General features: G+C 47.2%; 1 pseudogene; it reads left to right on the plus strand.

Moving 5' to 3' along the window:
* Positions 1-9,702: 9,702 nt before the first annotated feature.
* On the plus strand, positions 9,703-11,655 carry LOC146180727 (uncharacterized; annotated as a pseudogene).
* Positions 11,656-24,470: the final 12,815 nt, after the last annotated feature.

The following is a 24,470-nucleotide window of genomic DNA, read 5'->3' on the forward strand; positions in this document are numbered from 1 at the left end:
TTCTCTTGGAATCCTGGACGTCATAATTTGTATTAGTTTCGAGATCTTCGCTATAAATGCCTCTGTTTCAATAGCTGAACCGTACGCCTTTTGGACCTCATTCCGATGTGAAAAAAGGCCTTTTAGAACTTCTTTTCGGGAAAACTCTCACCTTTTCAAATCCATTTGAAAGAAGATGAATTTTAATAATGTGAGGAATAACTTTCAGCGTTACATTTTACATTGTTCTTCTTCCATGTCTTTTTAATGCATCCCGCATGCACGCGACCGCAGTGCAAGCTGAACCCTGTTTTCAAAAATGCATTGCGCACAATCTTCACCAAGCGCGGGAACTCCGAGAAGTGGAGGACACGAGTTTCATCCACTGGATGACAGCACTTCGACTAATGTTTGTCATTGTGGCTGCGCATCACGAAAAATATGCGTTATTATAGATGGCTGAACTTCAGAACAGGCAGTGTCAAATGGACCAATGTTCGCAGATATTTGTTTTTCCTAAAAGCATGGGCCCTCTTGTGTCACTATGAATATATCTCTCTGGCTCCGCTAGCTTATTTAATTTTGTAAGTGGAACGTTAGGACCATGCGCGCTTTTGTATCGAACAAAATGCGTTGGAGCATACATCAAAGCTAATTCAGGACGAAACTAATGTCTTAGACACTTCGATCTGGACTTGCAAGAGATACAACAAACTGAATAATTGCAACTGGGCTTCTGATATATGCCAATCTTTCTATAAGCCTGTTTAACTTAGACCTCATTACATAAATAAAATCGACGATGTTGCCGCACAGAGCAATATCGAAATTTTAAAAATGTCGCTGTGATCCCTTTTATTCCAAAAGTCCGCCACATGCTCCGATTCCAGCTGGCGCCCATCACACGTGACTCCATCAATAAAGAGGCCAGCCTGTTCTCACAGGAGCGTCCCTTCGAGCACCATGTTGCCAGGACGCTTGCTTTAAAGTTGCCTTATGAGGCAAAAACACCCAAGACTTGCGTTCACCTGCTCGCAACAAAAATAAAGACGCTGCGAAAATGTTATTGCATCGAATCTTTGGCACACGTTTTCGCTCAAAGCGAATAAAAAAAAAGAGGTTTCCGATAGAAGATTACTTTTAAAAGGCTGGAATACAACTACTAAGCCGCTATTGGCTAGTTTATCCGCACACCCGGTAGGTCCGAAGAGAAATTTCCTAAATCAACGAACCCCTCCAGCGATCTTCTGCAATGTCACTCAAATAACGCGAGAAAAGTTGCAGATGACCTAACTTTTAAGCTCAGAACTATACAATCCTGCAACATTGTCTTCCAATCAGTATTTTTGATAGAGCATAAACATTGCATACCTGATACCATTACATTGATCTGCTGTGAAAGCTTCATCTCATCGAAGACGATAATTCCGCGCCGGGAATACTCCTCCAATGTTTGCGTCTCCTCTCGCAGTGCCTTGCTAACCTTGTCGTTGAAACCAAATCCACTCTTAAAATGTTGCGTGGCTTTCTTAAGTCAGGTGCGGCTGGGAAGCGTCCGAATCCGGTGTCTGTTTAAGTGTTCACACACCTTCGGACTACGCATACGCATCGGTGTGCATTCCAAAAGTGATTCATTGTCGTACTCCATGCCGTTTTTCGGTTTTCTTTTGGCAGCTTTTTCTCAAAGTATTGTTCGGGCAGCTGCCCTTTTTTAACCTTCATTTTGCTCACTCTCATTTTGGCTTTTTTTAGCTTCAGTTTCAATTTCCTCTGAGACCAGTGTATCGTAGAGGTTTACGTTTTCTTCACAACTGTTTTACATCTTCGCGATAGCTGGTTTAAAATACGCTTTCGCTGGTACTTTCTAGAAACACATGCGATGTCTGCGTTCGTTGCCAGGTGACTATACATTTTGGAAAGGAAGTTTCCATTAAATTATGACATTCTGCAGACACAGGCTTTACACCTGCTCCAGGACACAATTGCTGATGCGATCGATCAATGCTTCTGCATCAGCTGGTGTCGAAACATTTCGTTTAAACAGTATTTGTAATCTTATGAAGACTTCAGCTAGAGGAGTCACTTCAGCTGTTGTAGGAACAACGGATGTATCAATTTTTAGCAGCTTCCTCTACACTAATGCCTTCACCTGTTCACTGGCATAAGTTCACATTCAGCGTAATAAACAGCATCCTCACAACATGCAACTCTGATTCTCGACCACAATGCTGGAATTCGCAAGGCGCCAAATATTGAACGTCGGTTGTGTCCAAAATCATCTTCTGTAACTAATATTCGGCTATCACTGTCATTTGCATTAAGCGTTGAGGCTGAGGTGCTTGGTTACTCACCTGTTGGTTCGTCTGCTGAGATCGGATCATTAAGTCGTTCACGCTTTGACGTAGGCAGCTTCTGTTCAGAAAGATTTTTTGCCTTTCTCTTTTTTGGCAGGGACTTGGAAATATAGCTTGGGGCGTCCGGAAAGATTGTATAGAACGGCATCGTTTGATAACAGCCACCGCCCCTGAGGCATTTCCACGATCACACCGTTAATAATCATCTGGTATGTCCGTTGGACAAAGTGCCCATCGAAGTGACGTTCGTAGACCACTCTGGCTTCGTCCAGGGCTTTATCGCCTCTCTTGATATTGCGGGACCATACCTCTCGTCGATTAGCCTTTAGCGGGGCACGAAAAAGGGACCGATATTCCTTACAACTCCGATAGCCTCTGTTGCAGCCTAGCACAAAGCACGTCCTGTCTTTGATGTCTCGACTGCGCCCCGTCATACTTTCATTCTAGCAGTGCGAAGGAACTATGCGCAGACTGATAGAGTACGAGGAAAGGAACACTGGGCGAGCGCTGAGTAGCCATTGATGTTTATTTCTCAACTAGTGGAACTTAAATCGAATTTAGGTGAGTAACTATCCCCCTTTTCAACAAGCATGTAAGGAAAATAGGGGGCATTCAATGCGCCCGCCTCTTACAACTAGAAGAAGGCCACAAAGCGTGCACGTACAAAATGAAGAAAACGTGCTTTGGAAATCGAAACTAGGCCGCACATGTGGTGCTAATGGCCAGCGATGCGCCGTAACATTAAGAAAAAAGGCTCCAGTGACGAATGTGCGCGAGACGCGGCGAGGAAGGAATGCAAAGCAACACCCACCGGGGAAGTAAGGATCCCAACTTATATAAAGCTATTTCTTTCCCTACGAATTTTCAGCGTCTAGCTTTCACGATGCTTATCTCACATTTTGCCCCGTGCATTGCTTGCTTTCGGATTTCTAAAGCGCCAGCCGCGAGTGGACGTGGGCAGCGAGGAAGAAGGAACAAAAAAAAAAAAAAGAAAGCAACACCCACGTGGGATAATAAATGTCTAAACGTATCTAACTTTTCCTCCTTTGGTGCTTCTTTTTGGCGTCTTTTCTGTGATTAAGTTCCACCTAACTCTCGGCGCTTCGGTCACCTTGTTGCCACATGCGCGGCTTGCTTTCGGATTTCCGAACACTTACATCTCACATGGAGGGCGCGTTCTTTTTTTTTTTTTTTTTTGATAGAGCAGTGCTAATACTGCGCGTAAAGTGACAAACAATTCCTTTGAGCGCTGACTAACAGGTGAGCATTCGAAAGCAAGCACCATAGCCTGGATATACTGTTATATTGCAACTAAACGATGACTGCAGTACATTCCGGGCGAGTATAACACGTACGCCGCCCGGTGGAGGATGACATATGGGGAGAGAAAACGCGAACTGTGCACCTTCATGTAAGCAAAGTAGTGAATTACAGAACGTACATCGTAATGTCGAGCTGCGTTAGCAGGGATGCCAAACGTCTCCATACCAGGAAGGGAAGAGAGGGGGTGGTGGGAGGCTGCGTTGGCCTTTCGCAAGGCGAACGAAAGGATAAAAGCATGCGGTGCGGCATACGACCGGCTAACGAACGGCCCAGCAAAAAAAAAAAAAAAAAAAAGGAAATATTGCCGCGAAACCTTCAAAACAGTATTTGTTGTTTTTTAACAGCCGCCGGCATACAGGCTTATCACTCTGATTCTGGACCGCGTATCAGTCCTGTAATCTTTGTTAATGCTCGATGTCGCGAGTCACACCTTTATCAGTTGTTTTTGTAGCGCAAGATGCACCGAGATCTGTCTCGAAGGTTCCGGCCACTCGGGTGTCTTTCCACAATGTTCCAGCCCGTGCTGGTAGCTGTTTGCGACGTTATCTAGATTGTTCTGTGCAGCCTTTAAATTGAGCGTTGACGAGTGTGACGAGCATTCTTTGTCCGACGACCGACGAGCACGTTTCTTTCTATCGCCGCCACCGAGTTGCTTAGTTCTTTTGCGGGCGCAAGTCAGCCCAATAAAGAGTTTCTTCAGTGCAATCATCGACTCTTCATTTGTGTCGTCGACCTCGTCACCCCTACGTGACATCTGGTGGAGGTGCTGCCTTTGATACTTCAAGCGAAGACCCAAGCCGTGTTCCTGTCGCCCTGGAAGACCAGCCTACAGGTCACCGAGCCAGCCGCCGACTTCAAGGCCTACCACCTGAACACGGTCTGCTGCCTGACCCCACCACCTGAACACGGTCTGCTGCCTGACCCCATTCGATCTCGGAAGGCATAGACGCTGACAATGGCCCAGCCTACTACAGCACCGGTTGTTTTCGTCCAACCCCGTGAGCCCCTCTGCTTCCACGGACGACCGGATGAAGATGCTGGAGACTGGATGGACCTTTTCAACCGTGTGGCAGAATTCAAGGGCTGGAACGACGCTGCGAAACTCAGGCAGGTCTATTTTGCTCTTCAAGGACATGCCCGAGTTTGTTTCGAAAATCATGAGGCAGCTATGAAGGATTGGGAGATTTTCAAGGGAGCGTTTTTGACTGCCTTTTCAAGCGTCGTCCGAAAGGAAAGAGCCCAGGCCCTCCTTCAGTCAAGACTTCAACTTACTGACGAGCCTGTCCTGGCGTACGTTGAGGAGATGAAGCGCCTCTTTCGCCGCGCCGACCCTAACGACCCTAACATGACCGAAGGTGAGAGAGTCAAATTTTTAATGCGAGGCGTCAAAGAATCGGTTTTTGCAAGTCTTGTCCGAAATCCGCCAAAAACCGTGGCGGAATTTGAAAGGGAGGCGTCTACTACCGAGAAGACGTTGGCCACCCGGATGCGCCACTACGAGCGACAACTTCAGTCGGACTACTCAATCCACTACCCCAGGGCATCTACAAGCGGAGAGAACCTTCGGGATCTCATCCGGGAGATCGTGCGAGAGGAGCTCCGTCGAATGCTACCATCATCGCAACAACCCCAGGTGGCGACGCTCGCGGACGCCGTCCGTGAAGAAGTTCAGCAGACGCTGGGCGTTCCTAAAGCGACGACTCCGACGGCTCCAGAGCATGAATCAGCAGCGATGGACTATGCAGCTGCATTATGTCGTCCTGCACCCCGACGCGACCTCCCAAGCCCTCGTCGCTACCATCCTGCTTCCGAAAGCCGCCCCTTGGTCCCCGCCCGCCAAGCCTACCAACGACCCCCAAGCCCCAGAAAGTGCGACGCCTGGAGGACAGCAAACAACCGACCGCTCTGCTTCCATTGCGGTGAGGCAGGACACATCCTCCGTCACTGCCCGTACAGGCGGATCGGCCTCCGTGGTTTCGCTGTCGACGCCCCACGACCCCGTCCTGGCGAGCGACCACAGGAAATCAACGACTTCCTCCGCAGCGGAGAGCACTCGTCGCCAAGGCGTCTGTCACGCTTCCCATCACCGTACAATGCCCGATTTGCGTCGCCGGGCCGCGATTACGTGCAAGGACGATCTCCTAGCCCCCGTAGGGGAAACTAAAGGCAGCAACCCTTGGAGGTGAGGTTGCTCAACGGCGAAAAGACGAAGATCCTCTGCCGCCGACGACCACTAACGACGACGCAACCATTTCATCGCCGCTCCACACGACGACATCGACGACAACACGACCAGAGTGCAAGCAGACACCGCCGCCCAGCGAAGTAACAACGGTATGCCCCGGCCATGACCTGAAGAAACGACGGAGCCGAGATCGGACACGAAGGCCCACGTAACCAGCGAGGACAACCTTGACGTCGCCGCCTATACCTGCAGCGTGCAGAGGAAGCCCGACGACTCGCGCGGCTGCGTATTAAAGACCAACAGCGCACCGACAGCCGACGATACAATATACGACGACGCCATGCAGAGTACAATCCAGGAGACCAAGTGTGGGTTTGGACACCGATTCGCCGTCGCGGATTAAGTGAAAAGTTGTTGCGTCGATACTTTGTGCCATACAAAAGCCTTCGCCGCGTCGGACCACTGGACTATGAAGTCATTCCCGACGGAACGTCAGCATCACAACGGCGACGCGCACGCCCAGAAATTGTACATGTTGTACGACTGAAGCCATATTACGCGCGTTAAAGAATCTGTGGTGTTTAAACTTTACAGTGTTTAAAGTTTCTTTGTTTTGGAACATCGAGGCGATGATTTTTTTTTTTTTTTAAGGGGGGAGTAATGCCGCGAAACCTTCAAAACAGTATTTGTTGTTTTTTAACAGCCGCCGGCATACAGGCTTATCACTCTGATTCTGGACCGCGTATCAGTTCCGTAATCTTTGTTTGTTACTGCTCGATGTCGCGAGTCACACCTTTATCAGTTTTGTTGTAGCGGAAGATGCACCGAGATCTGTCTCGAAGGTTCCGGCCACTCGGGTGTCTTTACACAATGTTCCAGCCCGTGCTGGTAGCTGTTTGCGACGTTATCTAGATTGTTCTGTGCAGCCTTTAAATTGAGCGTTGACGAGTGTGACGAGCATTCTTTGTCCGACGACTGACAAGCACGTTTCTTTCTATCGCCGCCGCCGAGTTGCTTAGTTCTTTTGTGGGCGCAAGTCAGCCCAATAAAGAGTTTCTTCAGTGCAATCATCGACCCTTCATTTGTGTCGTCGACCTCGTCACCCCTACGTGACAATATGAAAGGAAAGGCTGCAAAGTTATTTACTGCGTTTTGTTCCCTCCGCATTGTATTTGAAGCCAACGGCTGTGTACAAGAACTGTGCAGGCAAGGCGGAACCGGGTGGTTATATCTAAACAGTACTGCAAAACTTGATATCGGTACACTCGGTACGTTGGGAGCAAGTTTCCTATAATTTTTCCTACCTCAAAAAACCTGAAGGACTCATTCAGCCTGCAATTCATTTGCCAGCAGTCTTGCTGTGCGAAGTATAGGCACCCTGCAGGAGTAACTCGCGGCACGACGCGCGCACTTCTCTCGGCGGGAAGAACACTTTCTTAGTTGCCCGTGCGCCCGGCCGTGCAGCTGAGACGCGACGGATCTGCTGTGCGTGGGGCACATTTGCTGTTCGTTCTTTTGATTTGCGTCATTCTATGGTCACAAATGAATTGCTAGGTGGCAGTCCTTGGATTGCTGCTGTTGCACACATTTTCAATGGCCTGATAAAATACTTTTCACTTCCCCGAATAAACTTTATGAAGCGAAGCGACGCTAAATTTGGATCGCTGCCTTCCAACGAGCAGTGAGCTGGCAATCATGCCCGGGTATTGCCGCGTCCAGATTTAACGCGAAGCATTTTTCCCTAAAGAGGGCACACTACCTTCACTTGCATTAGCATCTTTTCTCGTGTCGCGCACTTCCCTCGGTTGTATTTGCCCACCCGATTGTAGTGGGTGAGCCAGTCATCCAAGTCTTCCCCGGGCTTGTCATAGAAGTGTCGGGGTTCCCGATAAGGCTGTGGGGTGGTCGGTTGAGCTGCTGGTGTGGGCTGCGTTGAATCATCTGGTTGCGCCATCTCCGTCCGTAGGGGGGGGGGGGGGGGTAGTCCAGCAATTCTTCTGCTTCGGCGAAGTAGGAGAGGTTCCGTGATGATCTGTACCCCGCAAACTCCACCATACTTGTTACGACGTTTATTTACACAGATGTTAGGATGCGCTGGAGATTAGCACACCACAGCAGACGGACCCAGCTTCCTCGTCCTCTTCTGCTTATTCCGCCAAACCTCATCTTCCTTCAATATATATATATATATATATATATATATATATATATATATATATATATATATATATAAAGAAATAGGGCAACTCATAGGCATCATTGCTACTGGAATCGCCGTGCGCGCCCAGTGGGCCGCGCTCGTGGATGTAGTTGTTCATTGCATAATTTTTATTCAAGCCGTCCTGAGGTCTATATTTCCCTGTCGACGATAGCTTGCATATGTACCAGTAAAATGTAGAGAGTAATCAACGGGAATGGGGCGTTTTAACTGCGCATTTACTATGTCTTGCGCTTAGTTGCGCAAATTTGGCTTGGCAACTTTTTTTTTCCTTGCTTGCTTTAATTATTTTTTTCCGCCCTCGCTCGTTCCTTTTTTTTCCTTCCACGCTTATGCCCCTACTTTCCTTCTCCTCTTGGGCGGTTTCCTTTGTCCGTCCCTCAGCCTGACGTTTCTTTTTTTCCTCGCCCCACCCTTCGCTTCCCCCCCCCCCCCCCCCCTCTACAAAATTAAGCACTTTTAACTGTAAACTTTTATTTTTGCCTGCCCTGTCAGATTTCTTAGCCCAGATGATTTTCCGCTGTGCGCCTCTGCTCGCAGCATTCTTTTTTTTTTTAGCAACCTAAGCGACACCAGCACGCCGCAGAGTTGGCCACGACTTCCTCAGCGCAGAGGAAACTCGCGTGAGCGACGTGGAGACACGCACGCCTACCAAGCGTCGAAAAGCGGCATTTTCGTGTGTTCTGTTCGTTGGTTGCCAATAGTGTTGTAGCATGCCGCGATCGAAAATCAATTGCTGCATTGCAGTGCGCAATTGCTCGTATGCAAATTCGCCAGGGATAAAGATTTTCTCATTCCCCAACAAGCCTTACGATGCTGCACGACGGAAACGCTGGATCACTCTCGTCCGACGCATGAAGTCGCACACGCTATCACGAGGGCAATAATTTTTACGTTTGTTCGTGTGTCTTGAGGCAGTATAGGGGTCTTTTTATCAATTGCTGCGCAAAATACCTGGTGATTTAGGGAAGGCGGTCACCAATTTTTAAAACTCATGGGGGGCTCATATGAACCATTCACTTTTAAACCTTTTTTTGTCGGCTTAGAATATATGCAAATTTATGTTTGTTGGTGGTTTGACATCAGAGGAGCCGTGAAGTTGTATAAAGGCCGCAGAAAATGTAATGGTCACAGTTTAATTTTTGTTAGTTTACAACTGAGTATGAGGTGTTGCTTCTTTGTTGTTGTTTTTTTCTGGACGTACAAATAGCCTCAATATTTCAGCAAGCACGGTACAGATTGACAACCTATCCTGTAGACAAAAATCTGCAGCAAGCACTTTGTGGGCGGCGTCAAGGGGAACGAAGAAGGTCACCCCTCTTATTGCCCCTACATTTTCCCAGCTTCAAACAGGGCCGTACCCGGACCTCCCTCTGCCGATCGCTATGCAAGATTATAAGAGATGTCAATAAAATTGAGCCTTGACTTAACAGTAACGGAACAGAACTTTCTCTTTTCGTAATTGATCTAGTGGAACTGAAAACTTTTCACGGTTCGCAATGTTTCGTAATTCAAAAATATCCCAACTGCGCTAGGATGAAGAGGGGGGAATACCAAAGATCGATGCTGTTGAACAAGCTGCTGAAGAGAGTGAAGAAGCTGCTAATGCTAACAGGATGCTGATATTGACGAATCGAACGACAATGTTGGTTGGGGTTCCAGAGGAAGGAGCAGCTGACAGCGGCAGCAACGGCAGCAGTCCTGTGCGAGGCACTTCACCTGAGCCTGATAATCAATTTGTTGAAGTAAGGAAAAAATCCTTACTATGCTAGGCCAGGATTGGGTTTAAATGTTCAGTCCTATGTTTTTGATTACATTAGGTGTCAACACAAACGGAAGATCGACTTCAATCCTACAGCCTCGAATTTGCATTTATTTCTCAGCTGGCCAGCGGACACGCTTCGTTATACATCATCCATAAGGAGGTGTGCTCTACTAGCATGGCCAGTTCTTCCACAACTTTTGTGAGCACAAGCTGTGGCCCCTCATAAAAAACAGCTGTTTTTCGAAGGGTACGCAGGGGATGAAGGAAAATTGCACGATTTCACATCCATTAGTTTCAACACTTTTGCCCTTCTGAGTTTGCTGCTTCCAATGAGAAGGGATGTGAATGAATTATCTATTGAAGACAAAGTTCTGCTTTTTCTGGTATTTCATTTTCACTCCTTGTAGCCCTTTTTGATATTCACAGAACAACTGCAGCGCGTATCTTTAAGGAAATTCTTATAAACCTTAATACTGCATGTCACGAACTTCCGTCTTTACGGTCAAGAGAGGCGCGGGATACCCTTTACGGTTACCCGCCGTTCTTCTATGAGGTTTGAGAACACATTTAAAAAGGCCGGTCAACGCGTGAAGTACGTGTGTCGGTGTGTGATTGAGGAACAAGTTCAAGAAGGTACCTTTCTTTTACAAACAATTCAATATTTATAAATAGTTGTAGAAAACACTGCATATATTTAGAGTACAATAAAAAATAAAACGCCATTACACAACAGTGATAAAAAACGACTCGGTAAATGACGAGAGGAAAACCCGACAATTAACAAAATACTGCAATCAAAAGAAGACTATGAAGATTACAAAGCAGGTATTCCAGATATAATAAGTATGGGCAAGGGTTACCATAGAAAACACAGCGTAAAAATATTACTAAGTCAGGTAAAGGTTAACAACAGTCTGTTGCAAAAAGGAATCCTCGCGGCTTTCTCGTTAGTTGAGGCGTCGAAAGCTGAGTTGATCGGTAGCGGCGGTTGTACCGATGAGAACGATGCGTCGGTGAAACACAAAACGCTTTCCCAGAGCGGCCGCGAGAGAAGCCCGGAAGACTGAATCTTCCCAGAGTGCACTGCCGCGGGCGTGCTGCTGTATGCGTTTTTATACTCTTGCCTGACTACGCAGTGCCCACGTCAAAGACAAGCGGCGAGGTGCCGTGAGTTTCGCTCTATATATCCTATATCTCAGGCAAAAGATCACGCAACCTCCGCTGTATAGGTGAGGCAGCTTGTGACACTGCAACAAAAATCGGGGTGTACTGGCCGTCACGATATGCCACCTGCATTCAAAGAGCATTATCCAAACTGCAGAGTGATAATTGACTGCACGGAGCTGGAAACTTAAATTCCCCAAGGAGTGGAGAAACAAACCCTCTAGTATTCGTACTACAAAAGCAGGCATACAGTGAAATTTCTAACTGGCATCGCGCCCAACGGATTAGTTATATTTGTTTCAAAAGGGTTTGGAGGATGCACTATACGGATACAGTAATCACTATTGAGTCCGACTTTATAGCACTCATCGAACCTGGTGACCTTGTCTTAGCAGACAAGAGTTTTCCCGGCACAATAGCTGGAGCACAGAAAGCCACAATAGTAATGCCGCCGTTTGCTAGCAGTGCCTAGTTTACAGAATCCGAGGTTAATGCGATATGCGAGACAGCCTCGGTAAGGGTCCATGTTGAAAGAGTAATTCAGAGGCTGAAAATGTTCAGCATTATTACTCACAGAATTCCATACGACCTGAATGATTATGTTGATGGAATCCTGCATGTGCTCGCGGTTATAACTAATTTGGAAAGTTCATTATTTTCTAAATAGTTACCGTGGATATGAACGGAAAGATGGGAGTAAAGCTCGATTTCGATTGAATAGTTTAACCACCGAAGTCGACTCGAGCTATGAGAGACGTCCTTAACGGTGGTCCGCCGAAGTTTCATCCACCCGGGGTTGTTTTGTGCACTGGCATCGCGCAGTTCACGGGCGTTTTCTTCTTTTTTTTTTATCCCGCATCTCCGTGTTCAGAAATGATTTAAGTGCCCTAATCGTTGAACCAGCGTTGCGGGGCGAAGGAAGTACAGCGGAAATGACAAATTAACTTTTTATTTTCACTTTATTGCATCAGCTGTATTTTCATTTTTCTTTGGAAAAAGTGCTCAACGTAAAAGCGTCGCAGCTTTGGTACCGCAGATGACAAAAAGCCACTGTCCTTTTTTACAGGTATCGTTAGCGCGTCGACACTTCAATACACATAAAAGTGCCAAACTTCCAGTCCTATACACATACATGCAAACTTGGACTTGCTTGTTTTAATGGTGGCTCCGTCTCTGTGAGATATCCTTGTCAGCGCACAAGTAATTGAGCAAGTGCTTTACTTCATTGTCTTGTTTTTACGGATGTAAGGACTCTTTTTTTCCAGTAGGACTGTTCTCTCTTCTTCATCCCTGAAAGAAAACACATAAAGAAGGGTGATCGGTTCAAAAGAGAACTGAGTCAGAAAACTACTTGCCTGAAAATGCCATCAGGGGAGTATGCTAGCCATGGGTCCTCAGGGCACACAACAAGACCAAACGGTGTCTTAAATGTCATATTGTGCATGCATGGAACCCATGCATCCCGACGTCGGTCCCTATCCCCATACCGCCGCTCAGTTTCCCCTCTCCGACCCGCAACAACTATCCCTGTCCGCCATCCAGAAAACTAAGCGTTGCAGTTTCCGGAGGTCAAACTGCACGCTGCGAACTTACCAAAAGTCCTCCAGATCGCCCATATAATGTGATTTCTGTTTTCGCTGAAGGATTACCGGTCGAAGCATTGATTGATACAGGAGCTGCAATTTCTGTCATTCACGCTGATTTGTGCTACCGTTTGCGAAAAGTGACGACACCATATGATGGGCCTGAACTCCGTGGAGCCAATGACGTCCCTTTGCGCCCTTTAGCAAAGTGCACCGTACGAATTGTTATTGACGGCGTCCGCCATCATGTGCAGTTTGCTGTGCTCTCACCATGTGCGCATCTGATGATTTTAGGATGGGATTTTTTGTCAACCGCTTCGGCGTTAATTTCTTGTGGCGACCGTGTTATCCATATGACAGACAGCGATTTTTCATCTGAAGTTTCTGAACGACATCATCCCCTAGTTGCCGCCGCTGATACTGTTTTGCCTCCTCAGTGCGAAAAACTGCTTACCGTTGTTTCTGACTACATCACCGACGGGGACGTACTCATCGCACCATCTCATCGTCATCTTGCACGCGGTATCGCCTTCCCGTCTAGTCTTGTGAGGTTCTGCAACGGCTCAACGACAGTAGCGGCCACTAACACTTCACGTGAATCCCTCGTGCTCCCAAAAGGAACTTCTCTCCCCTGCATGGTGGATGTTCAACCTTTGTCCTTGATGGTGCTCACCGCCCCTCTGCCTCAGCGCCGTGTTTCGCCAGACGTCTCTCTTTCTGTTCTTACAAAGACTATCAATCCTAACCTCACGCCGAACCAATGCCAAGAACTGCTGACATTGCTTCGACACCACCAAGCCATTTTTGATGCCACTTCTCCACCACTGGGACGGACTAGTGTTGCGCACCATCGCATCATTACTGAAGGTAACTCTATCGTTCGCCGACGGCCTTATCGGGTTTCCCTCTCTGAACGAAAAGTAATTGAAGAAAATGTAAATGACATGCTCCATCGCAATATTATTCGTCCCTCGACAAGCCCATGGTCCTCCCCAGTAGTGTTAGTTAAAAAAAGGACGGCTCGGTACGCTTTTGTGCTGATTACCGGGCACTCAACAAAATTACCCGCAAAGATGTATACCCAATGCCAAGAATTGATGACGCCCTTGACTCTCTCCAAAGCGCCGAATATTTCTCGACTTTGGACCTCCGCTCAGGTTATTGGCAAATACCTATGCACGAGGACGATAAAGAAAAAACCGCTTTCTCAACTCCCGATGGCCTTTACGAATTTAATGTTATGCCTTTCGGACTTTGTAACGCACCAGCGACATTTGAAAGAATGATCGATACTGTGCTTCGTGGCCTAAAATAGAGAACCTGTTTATGTTACTTGGATGACATTGTCATCTCTTCGTCAACTTTTAACGACCATCTCACGCGCCAGAATGAGGTCCTCACGTGTCTCGCTTCAGCGGGCCTTCAGCTCAACACCAAGAAGTGCCACTTTGCACAGAAGGAAATTAAAATATTGGGACATCTAGTCAGCCATGACGGCATTCGTCCAGACCCTGAAAAAATCATCGCGGTCTTGAACTTTGCTCGTCCACAACGGATTACAGAATTGCGCAGTTTTCTCGGCCTGGCGTCTTATTTCCGGCGTTTTATAAGGCATTTTGCAAGTATTGCTGCTCCATTTCATGAACTACTTAAAGCACGCAGCACTTTCGTGTGGACTGAACAGTGCGAAGCCGCTTTTAATAATCTGAAGCACGCCCTCACATCAGACCCTGTTCTTGGCCACTTCAGTGACAGCGCTCCAACCATCCTGCACACTGATGCTAGTGGTCTCAGTCTTGGAGCTGTACTCCTGCAGCGCGATGCAACTTCGCGTGAGAAAGTGATTGCCTTCGCCAGTCGGACTATGACTCCAGCTGAGAAAAACTACACCATTACCGAGCAGGAGTGCCTTGCCGTCGTCTGGGCTGTCCAAAAATTTCGCCCTTACCTATATGGTCGGCATTTCACAGTTGTGACCGATCACCATGCTCTTTGCTGGTTGTCTTCGCTCAAAAATTTGACAGGTCGACATGGCCGTTGGATTCTACGCCTGCAAGAATACAATTTCGACGTCACTTATAAATCGGGTCGCCAAAACCAAGACGCCGACGCTCTTTCTCGCTGTCCACTTTCGGAATCGGCTTGCTGTTTTTCTTCCCAATGCATTTCCACCTATGACCACAGCCGACCATCTCTTTCTCCGACGTATATCACAACAGTTTCATTTTATGACTCTGAAAACAAACACGCTCTCCGCTCACAGCAATTAGCCGATGCCTACTGCCGACCCATCATCGACCGCCTTATTGGCGCTTCGGACCCACCCAATACTCGGCTTCGCCGACAACTTCGCAATTTTAAGCTCGAAGATGGCATCCTACTCCGCTTCGTGTATTGCCCTGATGGAACTCGCTGGATCCCAGTCGTGCCGCGTGTGCTTCGTCCACGTATACTGGCGGCTCTCCACGATGACGCTACTGCAGGTCACTTTGGTGTTGACAAAACCTACGAACGAGTGAAAAAACGATTCTTTTGGCCTGGCCTATCTTCCTGCGTTGCCAAATACGTCGCATCCTGCCCTCTGTGCCAACGTCGCAAACGGCCGACGTCTTCGCCCGCTGGCCTTCTACAACCTGTTCCCTGTCCCGCCACGCCATTCGACGTAGTCGGCATTGACTTATATGGTCCCCTCCCTCGCTCCGATGGGGGTAACCATTGGATTATAACAGCTGTCGACCACCTTACACGCTACGCTGAGACAGCACCTGTACCGACCGGTTCCGCTCAAGAAGTAGCAAATTTCTTTTTGCGATCAATTGTATTGCGTCATGGCGCTCCTCGGGTGCTCCTAAGTGACCGCGGGACGGCCTTCTTAACGACAGTCGTTGCCGAAGTTCTTTACGCGTCATCCACCCTTCATAAGACAACCTCGAGCTACCATCCCCAGACTAAAGGGCTGGCTGAGCGATTTCACCGCACCTTATCGGATATGATCTCCATGTACATCACACCGGATCATCGAAATTGGAACACTATTTTACCATTCGTCACTTTCGCCTATAACACAGCAGTACAGCGGACTACCGGTTATTCTCCATTTTTCCTCGTTTATGGCCGTCCTCCCACTACAATTCTCGAAGCTTCCTTCTTCTCTACGCCCGACTACTCCACATCAGTACCTACCCAGTTCTTATCTCGTGTGGCCAGATGCCGTCATCTTGCCCGCCTCAACACAGCAGCGTGCCAGGAAGACCGCAAGAGTCGCTCGATTCTACGCATCGCGTGGTCTCTTATCGTCCCGGTGACGAAGTACTGCTGTATACACCACTGCACACCCCTGGCCTTAGTGACAAATTCCACCACCGCTACCTTGGCCCCTACGAGATTATCAGCCAAACTTCTCCAGTTAACTACAAAGTCAAGCCTGTTGATCCCCCAGCCGATCGACGCCACCGTGGAACTGAAATTGTTCATGTTTCTCGCTTGAAACCGTTTGTGCGCTGTGGTACATCGGTTACTTAGGAGCGACCAGGCTGGCCGCTTCCGACCCCCTGTGCAGATTGTGTGAGCCTTCTGTGGACCTTCTTTCATTTGTACATGCCATGATCTTCTTCTTTCATTTGTACATACCATCATCATCGTCCCGCGACGCCGGCTCCGGCGCGCGCCTGGGTTCGTGATCGGATTAAAACGCTAGACAAGGCTTGGCTGTCCTTGCCGTCACGACCTCGCCGTCTCGACCTAGCCTTCTTTTACAATATTCTTTTTCAAATTCTGCGCGAGCTCTCGGCTCCATTGAGAGGCCATATCTAATTGAGGGAGCGCTGAATGGCTCCTCTGTTACAGTGGGCCTTGCGCAGTCATGAAACCGCTCCTCAGGGCAGGTCAAGATCCTGTGTGCCTGTAAAATCTAAGTGTCGATTAATAAATGTCCATTGGTTTTGGAAATGAGTGTATTTTCGAGTAAAACAAATGAAATGAGGGGTACCGTTGTGGCGGTAATTCTGGAGAACCAAATCAACATTGTTTCGATAGACTCAGAATATCGTCTGGTAAAACTGCAACGTTGTTCTGGTAGTTTTCGTGGTTTCTACTTGGGCATCGGCGAGTAACCACCGCGGGCTCGAGCGTCGCGCCAGACGAATGCCCCGATCAGCCATCACCACGTCACCAGGAGGCTGAGCCCCACTGACGGAGCAAACCTGCCTCGCCATTGCCGGGAATGTGGCTGCTACCCGCTGTTTTCCAATGTTAGTATTGTTGGTAGAGGCAAGGGAAAGGTGGAGTGCGAAATTCTTGAAGCGTATCTCATCAGTATGCTCGGTGCCGTTCGGTATCGTTCGGTGCCCAATTCAATGTCATATGCTGTAACGGAAGGGTCATCGACTGTGCACCCTCCCTTGGCTACATTTGAGTCACAAGAGTCATCAGCACCACAGCCTGTGCACCCCGACAAAGCATCTATGTTGCCTGGACAGAACTCCAGTCCGCCCGTAAGGTCAACGCCGGGACCCTGCGCCATCTCCGAACACGTCACCTCTTCGGCGCAGTGTTCGTTCTTGGAAGCCTCCTGATCATTATACACCATAAAGCTTGTCTAAAATAGTTGAGGAGTGAATGAAGTCTCATGTGATCGCAATGACAGCAACTGGAATCTAGTATTGCGGGATCGACTGAGGCATGTGATGATGCAATGCTGACCGGCGTTGCTCGCTTGTTAAAATAGCGTGCAAGCACATCGCTCGATGTTAGACTTCTGTACAGCCCAGCATGCGGAATGAACATGTTTCTAAGTCGCTCTGCCTCCGCTTCGCTCCCCGGGGCTCCAACACTGAATGTGGAATATATACACACCTAAATACAGCCGAAAGTGGAGGCATGCTGAAAGACACTGTTTTTCTGCTGGCAGCTGGAATCAGTGGGCTGAAAATTTTCCCGTACCTGCGTCAGATTGGCTCCTTAGCTGACAACAATTTGTATATTTGAGTGAGTTAGGACTCGTGTTCAGATCATGATATCAATCGTTAGTACAGACTCCAAAGAATTCAGATCCAGATCTGAGTCGTGAGTCCGGGCTCAGGCTTGGATGATGATCCCTGTTTTCCAGTCGATTGTGTATGCATTTTTTCTTTTTCTCCGACAGCGGAGAAAAGGAAAGATTTATTACTGCGACAATGGATGCTTGTGGGCACAGGAGCTCCGCATCGTCTCTCAGTGTCTGAACGAATGAAGTATGTGTAACATCTTCCAGCATGCACTCCCCAGCATGATGATGATGGATTTTAATGGCGCAAGGGCGACTCAGGCCAAAGAGCGCCAGACTCAAGGTTAACGGTGTACTCAAGTTTATATAATGGAATAGTTGTGATTTTTCATGAAAGAATAAAAAACAGTGGTGTATAGGGCCTAAAAATGTATTCGCTCTGTAAAATTGCTAAAAACAGTGGTGTATAGGGCCTAAAATTCATTTGCGATATATAATGGATGTGCAATGTATAAGTAGATGTTTTAAATGATCTCATCCGTCCTCTTAAGGAGGAGCGGGCTGAGACCCACGTCGATAAGAAATTTCATGTAAAAAGCGTACTTGTGATAAAAATTTAAGCACCTGTTTTGAAGGAAACATTGGGTTGTTGCCAATAAAAATGGATGGGTGTGCAGGTATTTGATGAGTGAACAAGGAGGGAAAATGACGTCTTCTTTCTTGTTCCAGTTGTACACATATGATTAAAACATGAATAACAGTGAGCCGATCACCACATCTCGAGCAGTGCGGTGCAGGAGAGTTGGTTAAAAGATATGTATGGGTTATGTATGTGTGACCAATTCTCAGCCTGCACAGGGCTACTTCTTTAAATCTGTCTTGTTTTTCTGTGGTGTATCTGCCTATCCTTGGCTTTATTGTGTGTAGTTTATTTTCTGATGCTGCGTCCCATTCCTCTTGCCATTGTTGTCGAATCATGTTTTTTATGTGTGGTTTGAGGTCATGATAAGTTATCTTATCAATGTCTGTGCCATTTCGAAGGGCAGCTGACGCAGCTAGCCTATCAGCTGCCTCATTACCCGGTATACAGCGGTGGCCTGGCACCCAACACAGTGTAATTTTAATTTCTAGTTCATGGGCAAACATAAGGGTGTTATAAAGAGAGTTCAGGACTGGGTTCTTATTATGCAATTTCCAAAAGGATAGGGACGTTGAAACGCTGAGGGAGTCTGTGTAGATGACTGATGTCTATTTTATTTTCTATAATATGTCTCACAGCTAAAAGGATACCATGGCATTCAGCGGTAAATATACTAGTATAACTGTTCAGGGTTTTTGACTGTGAAAACTGTGGTCCATGTGCTGCACAGGAGACTTGAGCAGACTTCGAAGCATCAGTGTAATATTCATCACAAGTGTACTTCTCCTGAAGTGACATGAAGTGCTGCTGTATGGCAATAGGGGATGCATGTTTGCCCACTTCAAGAAACGACAGGTCACAATTAACACCGTGCATTTTCCAAGGAGCAATTAGGTCTTTTATGGAAGTTGTATGAAGACTGGTAACCGAAACATTCAGATATTCAATATGCGTGGCAACTCTGATTGGATATGGTGGTGTTAGAGATGGTTTTTTTTTAGAAAAGTGCTGTGCCAGTTTTGTCAAGCAGGAGCCGACGACATGGATGGTCCAGTTGGCATAGTACCTTCATAGCATAAGTTAGAGAAGTAAATTGTCTCCTTCGTTGCAGTGACCATCGGTTCGCCTCGACATAGAGGCTAGCAATTGGGCTAGTTCGGAAAGCGCCCGTGGCGAGGCGAAGGCCGAGGTGGTGCACGGGATCGAGCAATTTTAGCGCAGAGGATGATGCTGACCCATAAACATCGAGCAATAGTCAATGCGTGATAGAACTACACTATTCAGAAGGTTCAGAAGGCAGTCGCGGTCTGTGCCCCATGACCGGTGAGAGAGAATTTTTAGCAAATTCATTGCTTTCAGACACTTAAGTCGCAACTGTTTTATGTGGGGAATGAAGGAAAGTTTTTCGTCAACAACTACGCCAAGAAATTTATGTTCTTTTTTAAAGGCAAGGCTCTGACCATTCAGTGTAATGTTGAGGTCAGGCCTGATGCCACGCTGCTTAGAGAAAAGTACACAAACACTCTTTCCAGAGTTAAATTTAAACCCATTGTCATCAGCCCACCTGGAGAATTTGTTTACACCTAGCTGAATATGTCGTTCACAGATGGCCAAGTTGCAAGATTTGAAGCTTATCTGGACGTCATCAACATATACAGAACAATAAATAGTTTTTGGCAGCACGCTTTTTAAAGAGTTCATTTTGACTACGAAAAGTGTGCAACTGAGAACACCATCTTGAGGGACACCATTTTCCTGAATGTACTGCTTTGAATATGCATTGCCAACACGAACTTTGAAGGTCAGTTCAGACAAGTAACTTCGAATTGTGTTCAACATGTTTCCTGTGATGCCAAGAGAGAAGAGGTCGCGGATGATACCATAGCGCCAAGTGGTATCATATGCTTTTTCAAGATCGAAAAAGACAGATAAACAATGTTGTTTATGTACAAAAGCATCCCTTGCATAAGATTTAAAGGCAATGACTAATCAGCTGTTGATCGCCCAGCTCTAAAACCAGCTTGGTTTTGATGAAGAAGACCATTGTATTCAAGGAAATGAAGAAGGCGACGATTTACCATTTTCTCAAAAAGCTTGCATAGACAGCTGGTTAGTGCGATAGGCCGATAACTAGCAGCAAGTGTGGGTTCTTTTCCGGGTTTTAATATTGGGATGATGACCGCTTCCTTCCATGCTTTAGGAAAGCGTCCTGTGGCCCATATTTTATTATACAGGCAAAGTAGGGCTTCAAGCGTGCCCGTATGCAGGTGTTTGAGCATTCCATATGTGACCCTGTCAGGACCTGGTGCTGTGTTCCCACATGTGCCAAGTGCAATCTTCAGCTCCTGCATGGTGAAAGGGCTATTGTACCCTCCTGTGCACGGTCTTTTATCACATATAGGCTTCCTCTCCTCAGTTACCTTGTGCCGCAAAAAAGAATCTGTATAGTGCGCTGAGCTGAATACATATTCGAAGTGTTGCCCTAGTGTGTCTGCTTGGTGTTCAAGAGAGTCACCACTAGTGCTGACAAGGGGTGTTGGGGGAGTGTTATTTCCTTTGAGTGCTCTTATTCTGTTGTATACTTTGTGAGAATCAGAATAAGAGTTCACAGAAGAAAGGAATGATGACCAGCTTTCTTGCTTGGAGATGCGTCGAACACGTTTGCCATTTGCCTTTGCGCGCTTAAATTCTATTAGGTTTTCAGCCGTGGAGTATCGGCGTAACTTCGATCATGCCTTGTTTTGTGTTTCACGGGCAGTTTTACATTCTGCATTCCACCACGGCCTTCGTTTGTTTCGTGGCTTACTTGATGTTTGTGGAATGTGTTTTTCTACAGCATCTATAATGTGCAGCGTGATCAAGAGTTGAGATTCGTCAACGCCTAAGCCAGTAACTGATGAACAGGGCAGAGCTGAGTGTTCCCTGAACATCTCCCAGTTGGCCACATATTCTTCAAATTTCCTGGGACTAGATGCATTTACATTTTGATTGCCTGTGTACTTCACAGAGAAGGGAAAATGGTCGCTTCCATATAGATTGTCAATAACAACCCACTCTGTAGCTGCCAAGAGCATCGGAGAGCCAATGGCTAAGTCAATGGCTGTGTACGTATTATGAGCTGAGCTGTAGTATGTTGGCTGTTTTGAGTTGAGTAAACATGATCCTGAGGACAACAAGAACTTTTCAATTAGTGCATCTCGGAAGTCCGTTCTTGTACATCCCCATAATGGGTGGTGGGCATTAAAGTCTCCGACCAGCAGCCATGGTTCTGGGAGTTGGTCAATCAGCTTTTCAAAATTTTTGTTGCATAGCCTATGATCTGGCGGAATATACAGCGAACATACCGTTGTTATTTTACCGAATATTAAGGCTTGTATTGCCACGGCCTCTAAGTCTGTGTTAATCGAGATGTTTCGACAAGCGATTGACTTTTGTGTTATAATGGCAACGCCACCGGAGGGGTGAGTACTGCCTTGCCTATCTTTCCTGAATATACGATACTGCTTGAGAAAACTTGTGTCTGTTGGTTTCAGATGCGTTTCTTGCAGACAAACTATGTTTGGTTGGTGTTCAGCGAGGATTTCATATGCGTCATCCAGATTTTTTAGGAGTCCTCGACAGTTCCAATAAATCATACTCTCGGTAGCCATTTTGGTAGGTGTGGAAGGAATATAGAGTAGGGTTAGGACTCGCCGCCCTTATCAGGGGGCTTAACTGGTGTATGTTTTTTTTATTTGAGACGGTCCAGCAGGCCCCGCCTCTCATTGGCGGACTCCCTAGGCGCCGCTGACGCTGCGGAGTCCGTGCTCACCTCCATCGCCTCTGGTGAAGGCATGGAGGCAGGAGGTTTTTCAAGAGGAACAAAGTCCCTCTCAGATGTCTTTGGTGTCCCGGACGTCTGGGGGAAAGTGACCTCCGGGATTGCAAAGATTGGTGCAGCCGGTGGCTGCTTAGTGAGGAGCCGTGGTGGGAGCACGTCAGCAGCATTGCACTGCGTGCCCACCGTTACTAGACGCGGCCTGGCCCCTCTGCGGGCTGCGTTAGCATAGGGAGCGGAGGAAAGCATTCTGTGCTTTTTTCGGGCCTCTCCGTATGTTATCTTCTCAGTTATCTGTATATTGATTACTTCTTTTTCGGCCTGAAAGGCTGCACAGGACCGTGAGTATGCAGGGTGGGTGCCCTCACAGTTCACACATTTGTAGTCAGTTGCACTGCATTTATCGGTTGCATGGTCATGCGCGCTGCATTTTGCACAGGTAAGGCGTCCTCGACATGTCTGGCTACCATGCCCGTACCGCTGACACTTGAAGCACCTGCGGGGGCTTGGTATGTACGGGCTAACTTTGCATCGGATAAATTCCACATTGACAAATTCAGGAAGTGTGCTCTGGTTGAAGGTGAGAACAATATGTTTCGTTTTTATTTCTTCATTCTTTCGCCTGATTGTTATTCTTCGTACTGCTGTTACACCTTGGTTCTGTAGGCCCTCAAGGAGGTCTGATTCTGTTTCGTTTAGGAGGTCTCGCTCAGAGACAACTCCCTGGCAGCTGTTAAGACTGCGGTGGGGTGATACCTGAACGTCAAGGTGAGCAAACGTTTTTGTTATGAGAAGGTTGTCAGATTGACTTTTGTCTGATACCTCTATTAGCAGGTCACCAGATCCTAGTTTTTCGCTTTGTAGTTTGCCCCAATGATGGCCTTCAGAGAGTTGGCAATCAGAAAGACTGACAGTTCATTTACTGGTTGAGATTCGGTTACAGAGTGCAAGACAAGAAATTTTGGAAAGTTCTCAGTTGGTGTACTGATTTTTTGCGTCACTTCGGTGCGACTCCTTTTCGGGGGTCGATCAGGTTTTTTTAAAGGTAGTTTTTCCATGCAGTATGGATTGTTTTAAGGGGTCCTAATATATGTCGCCTCTGGTTCACCCTTATACGCAGAGGAAGGTCCCGGAGCCCCTCGCCTGGTGGACAGGCGAGGAGCCCATCGGCCGAGGCTTGACCATGGCCTCGACCGCCACCGTTCAAGGTTTCTTCCCTTCACCTCTCAACCTATCACCACGGTACGGATTACAGCTTCGGTATGGGGGCTCAGGGTCCGTGGTGGCACCAAGCACCAACACCTACTTTACACAAGGTGCCCTTGCGGGGACTCCCCAGCATATTTTGTATTTTGCACACTGAATGTTTCCGGTGATATACAACTTGAGTGGTTAGAGATGTAGTCAAAGCCTTTCAGTCTTTGTTTGTAACTGCTGACAACATATAATATTAAACTTTCATTGTGTTTGGTAACAAAGTAAAAACCCCATGTGGTGCTACACGCATACAGAAAACAATCATGAAAACAAAAGCACTGAAACGGAAGCTTCCTACCTGATATAATTACCTAAGTCATGACCACTGGGCTAACGAAATAGCTCGGCTCAGTGAGTAAGCCCAATTATCCTTGGTGGTGTAAATAAAGAAACTGAAATGAGTGAGTGGGTATGAGTCGTGAGTTGAGATGAGCATGCCCAAATGAGTTGCAAGTCGAAATGAATGAGGGAGCATAGATGATTCGCGAGTTGATATCAGTAGTGAGCCACAATTACGGTTAACTGGCCGAATCGAAACACAGAGTGAATCTGAGTGAGTTGTGAGTGTAAATGAGTTTGAGTTCATGAATTTAGTGAGCCTGATTGCGTGTGAATTTAAGGTTGAGTGAGCTCACAGTTTGATCAGTTTTCTGACTGAGCCTTAGGGAGCAATCGTGATTTTCCCGAGGTATGTTCTCCCATGACGAGATCTGATAATGCTGGATACATTTACTAAACCATCAGTGCTCAACGGCCACATGGTGCGAACTGCAAGATATTTAATGCACTTTGTACAAATGCAGGTGCCTGAGTATACTGACAGACGCTATTCACGCTGTCAGCAAATTGGCAAAGAGCGACAAGAACCCGATGCGTAGACGAAAACAAGAACAGCAGGAATACGAAGTGCTGCACCGTCAGCATAGAAATCAAGCCAATTCCCTGGCGGCACACAGGTTAGGTGAGGCCAATTTTCCTCCACTTGGAAACCCGCACAATGTGGCTATTACAGCGCCAAGCCCCACCATAACGTGGGCAACGCGAGTGGTGGTAGCAGCAAAAACAGTGTCATAGGTAACGATATGTGATTGGGGTCAGTAGTCTTTCATTGGCGGCAAGTAGTGAGCCATGTGCCACGCCATGCCGTGGAGGTGGTAGGCAGCCACCATCAATGAAAATAAGCTGTGCACGTGCTGTTCTA

This window comes from Amblyomma maculatum, chromosome 8 (assembly GCF_055883805.1).
Source record: "Amblyomma maculatum isolate TAMU_Amacu chromosome 8, ASM5588380v1, whole genome shotgun sequence".
Lineage (NCBI taxonomy): Eukaryota > Metazoa > Arthropoda > Arachnida > Ixodida > Ixodidae > Amblyomma > Amblyomma maculatum.